Genomic DNA, 16731 nt, shown 5'->3' with positions numbered 1-16731 from the left:
GACAGGTGGGCCCTGGCTGCCTTAGGTGCTGTGTTCTAAGAAGCCACTCAAACCCCAGTTCTGCTCACGGCTGTCTGTTCCTTTGGGCAAGTGTTTTCAGGGCCAAAATAGTTTGCGGAACCATTTGTACCTTTTTTGGGTGGGTTCTCACCTGTTCCTACATTTTGGCCTGGTAATTTTCATACAAATTATCATTCATCTGAACATCACACCTCACACACCTAGTGCTGATTTTCAGCTGTCCTCAGTGGAAAAGCTGGTTAAGTACCCAGTCCAACAGCCTGGCATTGGGAGTGCGTCCGCCCAGCACAGAGAGCACTCAGTGAGAATAAGACCCACTACAGATGAGTGTGAGGGAACATTTAGGTGCAGGTGCACTGAGCCTGCACCACAGTGATGGCTGTGCACCCTATGCATTTATGAAAATGCACTGATCTGGGCATTACGAGGGATCAGTTTCATGGCAAGTGAATCATACGGCACTAAAGCTGTGTAAAGAAGGAAGTGTGGGGTGGATATCAAAGAAATAGAGAAATCTTAGGTAGATTAAGGTTCTCAGGAAGGAGGCACCTTCATGGGGAGTGAACACAACAGAAGAGAGATGGTGAGCTGGCATGTTTGGACAGAGAGGATGCTGGAGATTGCTTCTCTCTCCAGCACAGGGGAGACGCAGATTCCCCAGTGCTCTCGTGCAGGACTCAACAGTAGCAGAGCAAGAACCCTCTGCTGAGGTCTGTGTGGGCCACGCGGCAGAGGCCACAGTGCGGCCGGCTGGGGCCAGGCCAGGCGCAGAGAGTAGGGAGACCCAGACGGGGGTGGGGGTGACAGCCAGAACCAAGTGACATGAGGACAGCACAGGCCACAGTGATGTCAGCCGAGCACTCTGGGAGTTGGGTGGTGAGGACAGAGGCCAGCGGACTCAGCTGCGGGTATGTGTCCTCCACATCCTCTCCATCTGGACCTCTGCCCAAGATGGCCTGGACCCCCTGCCCCCCAACCCCCAGGCACGTGGGACTTCCCCTCTGTGTGCAGAATCCATCCTGTGAAGGAGGAAGACAAGCCTTCTGGGAGAAGAATGGCAGTCCTGACAGAATGAACTCCGAATTAGCTGAGTATTTTCCTCAAAGGCACTTTAAAATAACAAAAGCCCATTTTGGGCTGGAAGAGAGATTTGTTTCTAATCAGTGGCATTTCCATGCTCTGCCCCCATCCCCTCCCCAGCCGTGGCTTCTGTGGTACTTCTGAGATCTAGGGGGCGAATTCTGTCACGTGAGCACCACCAGCATCGGTCAGGACTGTCAGGAGTGGAAAGTGGTCTCCCACGGGAGCGGCGGCTGTCACATGACATGCACTTGCCTGTAAATCAACATGCAGTGTCCTCCTTTTCCACAAGAAGGTCTCGAGGTGCGGTGTGCAGAAGCAGTGTGCTTGGTCTCTGCCAATCTGGTTTATACGTCATTTCTGCCTAAAAGACATCATCAGACAAAACTGGTTACAATGGGGCAAGTTTTCAGTAGTGTGGGTACCACTTCTTTTTGTTGTTGTTTATTTACTTTTTTTTTTTTCAACGTTTATTTATTTTTGGGGCAGAGAGAGACAGAGCATGAACGGGCTAGGGGCAGAGAGAGAGGGAGACACAGAATCGGAAACAGGCTCCAGGCTCTGAGCCATCAGCCCAGAGCCCGACGCGGGGCTCAAACCCACGGACTGCGAGATCGTGACCTGGCTGAAGTCGGACGCTTAACCGACTGCGCCACCCAGGCGCCCCTGTTTATTTACTTTTGAGAAAGAGAAAGAGCGCCAGCAGGGGAGGGGCAGAGAGAGAGGGAGACGGAATCTGAAGCAGGTTCCAGGCTCTGAGGCGTCAGCACAAAGCACGGCGCAGGACTTGAACTCATGAACTGGGGGATCATGACCTCAGCCAAAGTCCCACGCTTAACCCACTGAGTCCCCCAGGGACCCCCTGGGGGTACCACTTCTGCCCCCTAGTTTCAGCCACGTTGGACGGCTCTGTCCCGGAAACGCCCCACACGATGCCTTCTCCAAGTCCCTTCGGCTCCATCTTTGCCCAAAGGCTGAGAAGCAAACCCGGCACTTTAAGTTTTTTCTAATTTTTATTTTGTGAGAGAGACAGACAGACAGACAGGCAGACAGAAAGGGCGTAAGTGAGGGACAGAGAAAGAGAATCCCATCAGGAACAGAGGGAGGGAGGGAGCGAGAGAGAGAGGCGAGCGGGGCTCAACTGACTCGGGACTTGAACCCACCAACCCAGAGGTCATGACCTGAGCGGGACTTGAACCCACCAACCGAGAGGTCATGACCTGAGCTGAACCAGAGGGTTAACAGCTGCCCCCAGGTGCCCGACCCCCGCACTTAAAGGACAGACTCTCGCACTGTCGCACTCGGAGTACTTGCCTGCCAGCGCGGACGTGGCTGCCCAGGGTGAGAACCCAGCTGCACGCCGGCTCCGGATCCGGATGCGGGTCCAAGTCCTCCCCCGGCTCCGCACGGTGCCTGCCTACTCGGCTCTCCGGGTCATAGGCGGGTCACGCGCCGGCCCGCACAGCCTGCTGGGAAGACTGGCGGCGGCAGGCATGCGCACTGCTTCGCCCTGGGGGTGGGAGGGTATAATCTCCCGCACAAATACCAAGCTTCGGTTGTCGCCGCAGGAAGGCCCTTGAGGGCTGGGGTCGTGTGTCCCTTCCCCTGCTTGTTCGCTGGCTCTGCGGAGTGTGTCACCCCCGAGCTTGGCCGCTGGCATCGCCCGCCCGAAGGCTTCGGGCCTCCCTGCGGCCGGGCTGCGTCCAGCTGCGCACGCGCAGGACTTACTTTCCGGAAGCTTCTGTGTTCCCTGAGGTAAAACCGGTCACTGAGAGGACTGCTTCCAGCGCTGACTCCCGGCCTCCTCTTGTGTCCCTGTTTGAGGGGGCGGGTATAGGCCGTCATCATCTGACATAAACACCGCGCTTCACCCCGGCTCCCAACACCCTCTCTCCTGCTTGGCTTCATTTTCCTTCGCGTCATGGGTTCTCTCATGGATATTTTTATTTGTAACTTCATCTCCTTCCACGGGAAGGTAAGTTCCATGTGGGTAAAGTCCTATTTAAGAATGAATACATTAATGAAAAAGCAGTCATTAATGGCACGCAGGGCTCTTGGGGGACTCAGTAGAGCGTCAGACTCAATTTCAGCTCAGGCCACGATCTCATGGTTGGTGGGTTTGAGCCCCAAGTTGGGGTCTACGTGGAGCCTGCTTGGGATTCTCCCTCTCTGCCCCTTTTACCTACTCAAAATCTACCCCCCCCTTTAAAATAAATAAATAAATAAGGCGTGAACTTATACCTGTATATCGAAAAGTCATCTGGTATCAATATTTCTCTAGGTTGGTGGGAATAGTTATAAGGCTTTGTTTTCTAGTTTGCCTTTCCTAGCTTTCAAAATAATGTAATGTAGTTGTCTGTTAATTTTGCAAAATAAAAATTTTAAGCAAAAAAGAAAAGTCATCTGAATATATTAGCAACAGAAATGATGAGATATTTTAACATGCAACTTTATGCTACAAGCTTCAAAGGTGCAACATATTTTCTAACTGAATTAATTCTAGTATTCTGTGAATTTGGACTGTGTCGGGGAGGCCATATGCATCATGGGCGTGTATCGAACCATTTTTGCTGAGTAATATGGTGATCACGGGATTTCTGTTTGGAGCTCAGTCAGACACTGCTGCTGTAATTGTTGAAATCCATTGTTAGTATCATTTCCAGATTTCGCACATAAAGTATAGGATGACCAATTAAATTTGAATTTCAGATAAGCAACAACAAATATTTTCATGAGTATATCCCAAATATTGCATGGATCATACTTATACAGAAAATATTCACTATTTCAAATTTGACTGGACATCTGTATTTTATCTGATGACGAAAATCACTGGCATGCATGTCCTGCCTGCCTGCCTCACAGTTCTGAATGTTGTCTACCTTTTGCAATCAAAGTCAGGCAACTCTAGCTGGGCCACCTCAGCCTGTGCTTTGCTGTTGATATATTTTACCACTAGAGGGATTATTTCCCCTTTGTTTTGGGCTATTTGTAGAAAGGTAAGGAAAGATAAGAAAGATGAAATGAGAGCCCTTTCTTGCCCCTGACTCCAGTAAAACAGAGGATCTGAGCACTCATGCTTTGGCTAGAACTTCACTCTGTGAGGGAGCTTTGTATGACGAGCTGCTCCCTGTAGTGGAATTAGCCACTCATTTCAGTCTTTAACTTGAGTCAGGAAGCAGCAGGTGGCCGGGAGCAGCGGGTGTCCACAGGGCTGCTCATGGGGGAACCTCTGTCGAGGGCTATGTTTGCTTCTCTGTTTAAATTACTCATTGGGCGGAGATAGTTTTGAAATTTCCAGTGATCAGCATTACTGGGTTGAAGACTTGATTTTAAACCTGTGTGATTCGTGTGGGCATCTAGCATCTAAACTCTTGGTTTTATATGGTTCAGGCCTTGGGTAATGTTGTCCACTGAGACCTGAGTAAAATAGTTTTGGCCATGAGCTACTTTATACAGTGGTGGCAATTGTTCTGTGTAAGAATGTACAAAAGTGTATAACTTTCTCTAAAAAGTTTAATTTCTTTTTTGCTTTAATATTCTTTACTTAGCAGACTGTATTTATACTCCCAATTTTAATCCCAGGCTAAAACACCATCAGTTGATGTGTGTGGATTCCTTCATCTGACGAGGGGCCTTAGTTTACCCCCAGGACTTTAAGAGGCGGCTGTTGGATTAGAGCTGTGTGACTCAGGAGGCAGAGTTGAAAATCTCTCAGTTATATGTATTGTTTTTTTGTTCTCCCATTTGGCCTATAAACTATGTCTAGTTTTGCTTTTCTAAAGATAAGTAGAGCTCTGTGAGGAAATTGCATTCTTAGAATTATCAGAGCAACGTGAAGAGCAAACATTTATAAAGAGAGTAAATATTAAAAGAACGGGCAGTGTGGTGTAGAGCTTAGATTAAATAGTCTTTGGTTTGCTTTGTTCTCTTACCTTTCACATTTTGCTTACTCAGAGGCGCCGTATGAAACAGAAACATCCATTATTGTATACACTTTGGGTTAGCAAGAGAAAAAGTGTACTACTTGAAGAATATAAGTGCTCAGCCTCTGTGTCCTCAAGGCTACTCCTCCCACCCCACTCAAATAGCAACAGTAATAGCAATAATAATTTTAGTTAATATTATTAATATTGATATTATTAATAGTTAATATTTTCAAGTAGTTACTATGTTCTAATCATTTTTATGCAACATTTTATTTATCCTTCCTATTCATGGAGAATTGCAGTCGTGTTGTTAAACTTCTTTTACCAGATAAGGTACTTAAGGATGGTGACTATCTTTGAATCCCTAGTACCTAGCTAGCATAGTGCCTGACTCTGTATTTCTACAGTAAGGGGAGAATAAATAAATAAGTAAATGAAAAGACTACATATTTATTTAAAATTACTAGAGGAGAATAATATTTACTGGATAATCCATAGTATTTAGTCAATTTTTAATCATATTTTAAAATTATTTATATATATTTTTTCTTTTAACATAGTATTTGATTGATATTAAAGAATAAATACAAAGAATAAAGCATGTGATTAACAGTTAATCACAATCAACAATCCAAATCAGGTCCTGTATCATTACCAATAACTCTTATGTACTTACATGTTCCTCCCTCATCCAGCCTCCTCTCTCCGCCATTGTGGGTAATGACTTCTGAAATTTTGGTTTATAATTCTATCACTTTCATTCCTTATATTTTTATTACATGCATATATGTGCTTAAATAATGTACTGTTTAGCTTTATTTGTTTTTGAGCTTTATAAAATGTGGTATCATACTATATGAAGCCTGGAGAAGTGTGGTGTTTTTCACTCAACATCATGCTTCTAAGATTCCCCTATGTTGTTACATGCAGCTGTAGTTCATTCACTCTTACTATTGTATACTATTCCATTGTGCAAATAAACCACAACTTACTTATTTCTTCTCCTATCAACAGACTTTTGGGGTTTGGTGTTTCACCATTTTGCTAGTAAGAAGAATACTATCAATGTTCTTGGACAAGTCTTCTTGCATATGTGCTAGAATTTCCTTCAGGCATATACCTATAATTAGAATTACTAGGATGAAGTGTATGTGATTTTTCAACATTACAAGATAATACCAAATGCCTTAAGAAGGTGATCACCTTATATCCTTGGGTAAACCAAAACTAAGAATTCAAAATTAATCTAATTCAAAGTTCTTACCTTGTTTTCTATTCTGAACTTTGTCCCAGAAACCGTATATATTGTTAAAGAGAAAACTTTCATTAAAAAATCTGTTGCATTTCTATACACTAATAATGAAGCAGCAGAAAGGGAAATTTAGAAAATAATCTCTCTTACAGTTGTACCCAAACCAATAAAATATCTAGGAGTAAACTTAACCAAAGAAGTGAAAGACCTGTACTCTGAACACTACATAACACTTATGGAAGAAATTGAAAAGGATGCAAAGAAATGTAAAGACTTTCCATGCTTATGGATTGAAAGAGCAAATATTGTTAAACTGTCAATACTACCGAAAGTATTTTACAGATTTAATGCAATCTCTATCAAAATACCAATGGCATTTTTCACAAACTAGAACAAAAATCCTAAAATATGTATGGAGCCACAAGAGATCTCTGAATAGCCAAATCAAACTTGAAAAAGGAAAATAAAACTGGAGGTATCATAATTCCAGATTTCAGGTTATATTGCAAAGCAGTCATTATTCAAAGGGTATGGTAGTGGCATAAAAATACACATAGATCCATGGTGGAATGGAAAACCCAGAAATGAACACACAAGTATAATGGTTAGTTAGTCTCTGACAAAGGAGGAATGAATATCCAAAGGTAAAAGACAGTTTCTTCAACAAATTGTGCTGGGAAACCTGGACAGCAATGTGCAGAAGAATGAAACTGGACAACTTTCTTTAAAACAATTTTTTTTAATGTTTATTTATTCTTGAAAGACAAAGAGAGACAGAGCATGAGCAGGGAGGGGTAGAGAGAGAGAGAGAGAAGGAGATACAGAATCTGAAGCAGGCTCCAGGCTCTGAGCTGTCAGCACAGAGCCTGATGCGAGGCTTGAACCCACAAGCTGTGAGATCATGACCTGAGCTGAAATCGGGACGCTCAACCGACTGAGCCATCCATGAGCCCCTACTGGACAACTTTCTTACACTGTTTGCAAATATAAATTCAAAACGGATTATAGACCTAAATGTGAGACCTGAAGCCATAAAATTCCTAGCAGAGAGCATAGGCAGTAAACTCACTGACATCACTTGTAGCAACTTTTTTCCATATATGTCTCCTGAGGCAATGGAAATAAAAGTAAAAATAAACTATTGGGACTAACATCAAAATAAAAATCTTCTGCACAGTGAAGGAAACAATTAACAAACTAAAAGGCAACGTACTGAATGAGAGAAGATATTTGCAAATGGTAAATTCTAAAAGGGTTAGTATGCATAATATATAAAGATCTTACACAACTCAACACCCAAAAAGCAGATAATCCAATTAAAAATGGGCAGAAGACATGAACAGACATTTCTCCAAAGAAGACATCCAGATGGCCAACAAACACATGAAAAGATGCTCAACATCACTCATCATCAGGGATATGCAAATCAAAACCACAATGAGATATCACCTCACACCTGTCAGAATGGCTAAAATTAGCAACACAGGAAACAACAGGTGTTGTCAAGAACACGGAGAAAGGGGAGCCCTCTTGCATTGTTGGTGGAAATGCAAATTGGTACAGCCACTGTGGAAAACTGTATAGAGGTTTTGTAAAAAATTAAAAATAGAACCACCCTGTGATCCAGGAATCACACTGCTGGGTATTTACCTCACAAGTAAAAACACTGATTCAGAGGGACATATGCACTCCCGTGTTTATTGCAGCATTGTTTACAATAGCCAAATTATGGAAATAGCCCAAGTGTGTATTGATAGATGAATGGATAAAGAAGAAATGGATGGAATATTATTCAGCCATAAAAAGAATGAAATCTTGCCATTAGCAATGACATGGATGTAGCTAAAGAGTATAATATAATGCCGAATGAAATAAGTCAGTCAGAGAAAGACAAATACTGTATGATCTCACTCACACGTGGAATTTGAGGAACAAAACAAATGAGCAAAGGAAAAACAGGGAGGCAAACCAAGAAATAGACTACAGAAATAGAAATAACTACAGAGAACACTATGATGATCACCAGGGGGTGGGAGGATGGGGGGATGGGGATTAAAGAATACACTTATGAAGAAAAACAAAACAAAACAAAAGACAACATTTTACTAATCTGAACTGAGTGTCCTGATGGTGGTATATGGTCTACAAAGGAAACTTACTAGGTAAGGTCATTGAGTGATGTCTTTGTAAACTTAAAGTCTAAACTCTGTGGTGGTTGCAAAAATACGGAATGTTATAATTAGAACAGTCCTGAAGACTCTTCAATTCCCAAGAGCTACTCATCATCTAAATCCCCTGAGAACAGAAGCATTATTCTGCAATAAAATGGCAACAGTATTTCTACTCCTGCTAATGTGAATAGCACCTTGATACACAGTAAACTGAATGTGTCTCCTTAGTTATTTCTAGGGCTTCCCTCACCCATAATTTACTGTTCTCAAGATTGTAGACTAGTCTATAGTTATAAAATTTTTTACTGTTTATTTTTGAGGGAGAGAGAGAGGCAGACTGCAAGTGGGGAAGGGACAGAGAGGGAGAGACGGAACCAGAAGTAGGCTCCAGGCTCTGAGCTGTCAGCACAGAACCTGACACAGGGCTTGAACCCACAAACTGTGATCATGACCTGAGCTGAAGTTGGATGCTTAACCAACTGAAACACCCAGGCACCCCAAACTAGTCTATAGTTATATTGTGAGAATTGGAAAAGAAATATCAGTTTAGTGAATTGACTTCTAAAAGAATATCCACATATGCTCTGAGAAAAAAGTACTCATATAGTTAATCACACACACATATGGTCATGTCTTTATCAGGCAACTGGACATACCTGCTGCATATTGGACATTTTTGACTAGAGAAGAATCTGTATATTAATCCAGTTTTCATCTGAACTAAAAGTACTATGATTCATTTGGTAGATTATTTCCCAATGGGTTCTAATTGTAATCCAGATTTTTAAATTGACTGTAGTGTTTAGATTCAGAAAAAAAATGACATGGTGTAAATATTACCAGAAAACAGACCTTCTGTGTAAGAAACCATTAGCACTCTGCTTGTACACAGAGATTACTCCCTCAAGTGTTGTGTCTATGTTACTGAATTGATCGAATTATTGGTCTTTTCTTTGAAATTTGTCACTGAATTTCATATTCTCATCATTTGTAAAAGTTAAGAGGGCTAAACAAATGACAACAAACCTATTCTGCAAAATAATGTTATTAACCACTATATATGTGTGTGTGTGGTGTTTGTGTGTGTATATATATATATACATATATATATAAATATATATATGTATATATATATATATAGTGTTATTGAGCACATACCAGTGTGCCATGTTATGCACCAGATATTATGGATGCTAATGGCAGGGGATGCAGCTGGACCAATCCCTATGGAGCAGAGAGTGGAATTTATATTGTAATAAATAATGAATTCTACTAAATGCCAAGTGAAAACTGTAATAATTTGGGGAAGAGAGACTCATCTGTTGAACAACTTATTTCTGTCTGTATTTATAAATATTATAAATATAAATAGAAGCTCCAGAGATTCCTTTCATTTTGTAGTTTCTTGTTCTGAATAGCTAGATTTGCTAATATTAATGTGTTCAGATGTCGGTTTCTAATTAGTAGAAACATTTTTTGGCTCACACCTTATCTTTACTGTTTATGAAAGTGTCTAGCATGCAGTAACTGCCCAGTTACTATGCACTATCACCATTTAAAATAATAACTATAAAAAATATAAAATATATTAAACCTGTACAATGGTATTCAATATCTAGTGCCCAGAATTAATGGGAAAAATTAAACCATCTGAAAATATTGCTTAATAACCAAAATGTCTATCTAATAGAGTTTAATTTCTCTAATATCATCTTCATCATAGCCATACTCAAGGCATGCTCAATATTTCTAAAATAATCTTGCAAATGAGAATTATGAGAATCTAATGACATGAAAACTATGAGACACAAGATTCTTCACTTCAGTAGTTGTTGGGTTTTCCTTAAAACAGTTCCCTATATTTCCATACACACACACACACACACACACACACACACACACACACACAGACACACACACACTAAATCTTTGACCCAGATTTGAAAATTTGAAACTCATTGACATATACAGCATGCCTAATTTATTATTAATTTCTTAAAAGAGCAAAATAGATGACAAACTAGATGATAAATCTAATTATCTCTTATTTTTCTCCTCTCCCTTCTCCACCTCCTCCTCCTCCTCCTCCTTCTTTTTCTACTTCTTTCAAATGTTGGTTCCTATTTTTCGAGGGAAGTCGTTAAGCCACAGATGAAATAGTCACTCATTCACAACATACAAATACTAGTAATCAGTGGAGATCATAACTCATGGTGAATCATGAAAATTACTGCTTATCATTTGTGAAGATCTTTGTAATTTGTAAAATGGTTTTTATATATATTATCTGACTCACCTCCTCCTATGTGCCTCTGTAACTATAAATTCATTCATGTGTAACAGATCAGGAAACTGAGATTCATTTCAGTTATGACTTTCCAGTATTTCATGATGAATAACTTGGTATCACCCTTTCATAGTTGAACTTACCTTAATATTGTTTCTTCCATTATTTGTATATGTATATATATATATATATATATATATATATATATATATTATTAATGACAGTATACATAGAAGATACATAAAAGTTTATATCCTATTTGCTTATTGCAACATATATTTATATTGCTACTTAGGCTTTTCAGTTATCCTAAATGTATAATGTTTTATTGAGAAGATGTGAATCAGGTACTCTATTCATTCAAAAATATTTTTTAGGTCCTTATAATTTGCTGTGCACTAGGTACTGAGAATGTAGCACTGAACTGGCATTTTGTTACCATCAGAAACTTTAAAGAAGTTTTTAGATATTGTTTTCTAAATGTGATAAATATGAAGAAAAAACACTGAATGCACTATTCATAATAGTAAGCCTGGGGCGCCTGGGTGGCTCATTTGATTAGGCGGCTGACTCTTGGTATTGGTTCAGATCATGTTCTCGCGGTTTGTGAGTTCAAGCCCTGCATCAGGCTCTGTGCTGACAGTGTGGAGCCTGCTTGGGATTCATTCTCTCCCTCTCTCTCTCTCTCTCTCTCTCTCTCCCTCTCCCTCTCCCTCTCTCTCCCTCTCTCTCCCTCTCTCTCCCTCTCTCTCCCTCTCTCTCCCTCTCTCTCCCTCTCTCTCCCTCTCTCTCCCTCTCTCTCCCTCTCTCTCCCTCTCTCCCTCTCTCCCTCTCACCCTCTCTCTCCCTCTCTCCCTCTCTCCCTCTCCCTCTCCCTCTCCCTCTCCCTCTCCCTCTCCCTCTCCCTCTCCTTCTCCCTCTCTCTCCCCCCTCCCCTGTCTGCTGCTATCTCTCTCTCAAAATAAATTTAAAAAAACTGGACTTTCGCCCAAGATAATTAGTAAGGGAGCTATTTTTTAAATGACTCTTGATATATAAATTGCTTCCAAATAGTTTGTAAAATTTACACAGTTACTGTGTATCATAATGCTTAATTTCTCCAAATTCTTATCATTTCACACATACACTCATGTATGTACAGTATTATATGTGCTAAATCAATTTTTGCTAAATTGGTGTGATAAATGATAAGTAGTATCTTCCTATTAATTTATTCAATTTATAAATTTTGATAACTAATGAAAATATTTCACTCTATACTTTTTTATAAATTTATTTTTTCTCTTGTGTGAAACATCTGTTCATGTCTCAACCCATTTGGATTCTGAGGTATTACACTCTAAACAGAGGGGCCCCACTACATTTATGGAGAATCTGTGTTTACTAATTTCACCATCTTTTCCACATCTTTAACTCACATACCTAGCTATGCTTTAAATAAATAAATGTGCTAAATATTAGACGTGGCATAGAAATATCTGTTTAAATCACGTATTCAAATGCATCTTAACATGTTGACCATTTGCCCTTTATTATTTCTTCTATTCAAATGTTTATTAACTTCTCTTAGTCATTTCCTATTCCTTTTAGTGCAGCAGTTTAATTTTCTCCTTCAAGAATCTATGTGTGTCTTGCTGAGGTTTTGTTGTTTTGCTGTTATTAATGGTCCCTTATGGGGACCTTATGGTCCCATAATGGTCCCTTATGGTTTCTGAGCAGCCAGGGACAACATGTGGGAGACAGAGCTGCCTGCATCTTTTGTCACTGGCCACCTTATTTCTAGTTGGTTTTTAGATTGATCATTGGTGTTTTCAAAATAATATCATCAGAGATTCAGGGTTTTCTCCTACTTTTCAATATTTATAGGTGCTATTTTACTTTCCTCGCATATTTGCTTCGGATAGACAAGATTTTGAATAGTGTGCAACAGCTTGTGATAATCCAGTCTTCGTGATAAAAACAATTTGGAAAGATGAATTAAAACACAAATTTCAATACTAGATGGCTGCTGACCCAATGAGGGCTGTAAGGGACAAAATCCAGGTGAAGGGAGAGTCAGTGAACTGAGCTGATGTTCTTTCCTGAGTCGCTTCATCCTCTGGGTTTGTGCCGACTGGTGGGATGGGGCAAGACACGGAACCCAGACTTTGCCTGGGAAGAGGAAGGCACTAGGTGCAGAGAAATCAGTGAATATTTTAGTTTAGATTTATGGGGCTGGAGAACAAAGTTGAAGACTGAGGGGCCACTAAGGCATAGCTGCTTTTTGCCTAAAAACCTTTGCTGAATTTGAAATTGTATGTGGCAAGAAAAAAACACGATGCATTTTCCTCTTGAGAGGTGTGGTCTATATTAACAAATGCTTTGAGACGTCCCTCAGAAACAAGAGCTATTTAACTTTGCTATCCTGTAATTTTCCAAACTTACTTGCTTAAGGCGTTCTTTATTCATAACCAAAAACATTCTTATCAAACAGTTTGGGAAAATGCTGCATTAGAATATTATTCAGTACATGATGACAAATTTATATATGTGTCAACAGACCACAGCATCTCTGAACATAACTTCTAAGTTAAACTAAGTTATCAAGTTGTACATGAGTTTATTTTAACACTAGAGGAAGCACAAATAATTATGAGACTGAACTCACAACCGAAGCACAAATAATTATATTCTCAAAAAATGCACACTTTACTGAGTTTATTTTTGACCACAAAATAAGTACACATTTATATTTGTAATGATATTGAAGAATAGTATTTGATGCCTTTACCCACATGATTTTAATTTGTATAAATTAAATTGATATGAATGAACTTCTTGGATAACACCCAGGGAAAAAAGCTATTAAGAATCACACATTTATTCAGAATATTTGCACAAAATATTGTACAATTGCATGGAGTTAATTTAATCAATTCTAATGAAATGTAGGTATATGAAAAAATATGAAGCAAAAACTAATGGTAGCAAAATAAATAGGAAATGAATGAGATAAACTTGAAGTTAACTAATTTAAATAGAACCAAGCAATGTATTAAAATCAACTTTGGATCTATATGCCAATAATGAAGCAGCAGAAAGATGAATTAAGAAATCAGTCCCATTTACAATTGCATCAAAACCAATAAGATACCTAGGAATAAACCTAATCAAAGAGGTGAAAGATCTGTACTCTGAAAACTATACAACACTGATGAAAGAAACTGAAGAGGACACAAAGAAATGGAAAGATATTCCATGCTTATGGATTGGAAGAACAAACATTATTGAAATGTCTGTACTACCCAAAGCAATCTATACATTTGATGTAATCCCTATCAAAATACCAACAGCATTTTTCACAGAGCTAGAACAATTCTAAAGTTTGTAGGGAACTACAAAGACCCCAAATAGCCAAAGCAATCTTGAAAAAGAAAAGCAAAACTGGAGATATCATCACAATTCCGGACTTCAAGTTATATTACAAAGCTGTAGTCATGAAGACAGTATGGCACTGGTACAAAAATAGACACATAAATCAATGAAACAGAATAGAAAACCTGAAATAAAGCACAATTATATGATCAATTAATCTTCAACAAAGCAGGAAAGAATCTCCAGTGGGAAAAAGACAGTCTTTTCAACAAATAGTGTTGGGAAACTGGACACCCATAGGCAAAAGAATGAAATGGACCACTTTCTTACAACGTACACAAAAATAAATTCAAAATGGATTAAAAACCTAAACATAAGACTTGAAATGATAAAAATCCTAGAAGAGAACATAGGCAGTAAACCTCTTTGACTTCAGCTGTAGCATCTAGATATGTCTCCTGAGGTGAGGGAAATACAGGCAAAAATAAGCTATTGGGACTACAAAAAACAATCTTCTGCACAGCGAAGGAAACAATCTGAATAGAAAAAGATATTTGCAAATGACATATCTGATAAAGGGAAAGTATCCGAAATCTATAAAGAACTTATCAGACTTAGCACCCAAAAACAAAGTAATGCAATTAAAAAATGTGCAGAAGGCATGAATACATATTTTTCCAAAGAAGACATCCACATGACTAACAGACACATGAAAAGATCCTCAACATCATTCATCATCAGGGAAATATAAATTAAAACTACAATGGGATATCACCTCACACCTTCAGAATGGCAAAAATGAACAACACAAGAAACAACAGGTGTTGATGAGGATGTGGAGGAAAAAAACCTCATCCACTGTTGATGGGAATGCCAACTAGTGCAGCCATTGTGGGAAATAGTATGGAGTTTTGTCAAAAAGTTTAAAGTAGAGCTACTCTACAATCCAGCAATCATACTACTAGGTATTTACCCAGACAATGCAAAAATACAGATTTGAAGGGACACATGAACTCCAATGTGTATAGCAGTGCTATCAATAACAGCCAAATTATGGAAACAGCTTAAGTGTCCACCTACTGATGAATGGATAAAGGAGATGTGGTATATATATGATGGACTATTACCCAGCCATCAAAAAGGATGAAATCTTGGCATTTGCAATGACATGGATGGAGCTAGAAAGTACTATGCTGAGCTAAATAACACAGAGAAAGACAAATACTATATGATGTCATTCATATGTGGAATTTAAGAAACAAAACGAACAAGCAAAGGGAATAAAAAAAGAGAGGGAGAGACAAGCCAGGAAATACACTCTTGACTACAGAGAACACACTAATGGTCACCACAGGGAGGTGCACTTGGGATGGGCATTAAGGAGTGCACTTGTGATGAGCACTGGGTGATGTATGGAAGTGTTGAATCACTATATTGTACACCTGGAACTAATATTACACTGTATATTAAATGGAATTTAAATAAAAACTAAAAAAACAGCTTTGGGGATACAAAGTAAATATACAAAAATAAATTGCATTTCTTATATACTAGCAAGGAACCATACAGAAAGGAAATTACAAAAACATTTTCATGCACAGTATCATCAGAAAGAATAAATTGTTTAGGATAAATAAAAATAAATTATTTAGGATAAAAACGAAGTGGGTGACCTATGTACTAAAAACTACAAAATATGGCTGAGAGAACTTAGGGCACATCTAATCACATTGGACTTTTTAAATAGAAATTTAGGAGGCGATCCTAAAAGTTATGTGGAAATTCAAAGAACTTATATTAGCCAGAACAATATAGAAAAGTAAAAAGTTGGAGGACTTATGCTCACCATACACTATACGATGTATGATGATATCAGTCATCAAGACTGATGGTATTGATATCAGGATAGACATTTATGTCAATGGAATGGAACAGAAAGTCCAGAACTAGCACTTATATTTATGGTTAGTTGATTTTTAACAAAGCTGTCAAGAAAATTCAGTGGAAAGAGGATAGTCTTTTCAATGAATGTGACTCAGGGGCGCCTGGGTGGTGCAGTCGGTTAAGCGTCCGACTTCAGCCAGGTCACGATCTCGCGGTCCGTGAGTTCGAGCCCCGCGTCGGGCTCTGGGCTGATGGCTCAGAGCCTGGAGCCTGTTTCCGATTCTGTGTCTCCCTCTCTCTCAGCCCCTCCCCCGTTCATGCTCTGTCTCTCTCTGTCCCAAAAATAAATAAATGTTGAAAAAAAAAAAGATTTAAGTCAATGAATGTGACTCAAAAAATTGGGTATCTTGTGTTTAAAAAGGAAAGAAAAAACTAGCTTCTATTCTTACTTTATGCCATATACAAAAATAACTCCAAATTGATCATCGCCCAAAAGTAAAAATTAGAACAATAAAACTTCTAGAAGAAAACATAGGAGAAGTAAGGACACCTTGAGATAAGCAGAGATTTCTTAGGTATAACACCAAAAGCATGATACAAAAGGAAACAACCGATAAACTGGATCTTATCAAAGTGAAAACCTTACGGTCTTTAAGAGACACAATTAAGAAAATGAAAAGACAAGCTAAAAACTTGTTGAATATATTTACAAATAATATAGTTGATAAAGGGTTTATATTCATCATACATAAT

General features: G+C 39.2%; 1 long non-coding RNA gene across 3 annotated transcripts in view; it reads left to right on the top strand.

The window, feature by feature from the left end:
• Positions 1-2243: 2243 nt before the first annotated feature.
• Positions 2244-16731, top strand: part of LOC109491750 — a 105912-nt gene continuing 91424 nt past the window's right edge. The window contains exon 1 of one of the 3 annotated variants that reach the window (XR_006585831.1): positions 2244-3076. This is a non-coding gene — a long non-coding RNA (uncharacterized LOC109491750). The remainder of the gene's footprint in view (positions 3077-16731) is intronic. The other 2 variants (XR_002145205.2, XR_006585832.1) reach the window with 2 other exon arrangements.

Source organism: Felis catus, chromosome D1, assembly GCF_018350175.1.
Source record: "Felis catus isolate Fca126 chromosome D1, F.catus_Fca126_mat1.0, whole genome shotgun sequence".
In the NCBI taxonomy this organism is placed as follows: Eukaryota; Metazoa; Chordata; class Mammalia; order Carnivora; family Felidae; genus Felis; species Felis catus.
This window is presented reverse-complemented; position numbering and strand designations above follow the sequence as displayed.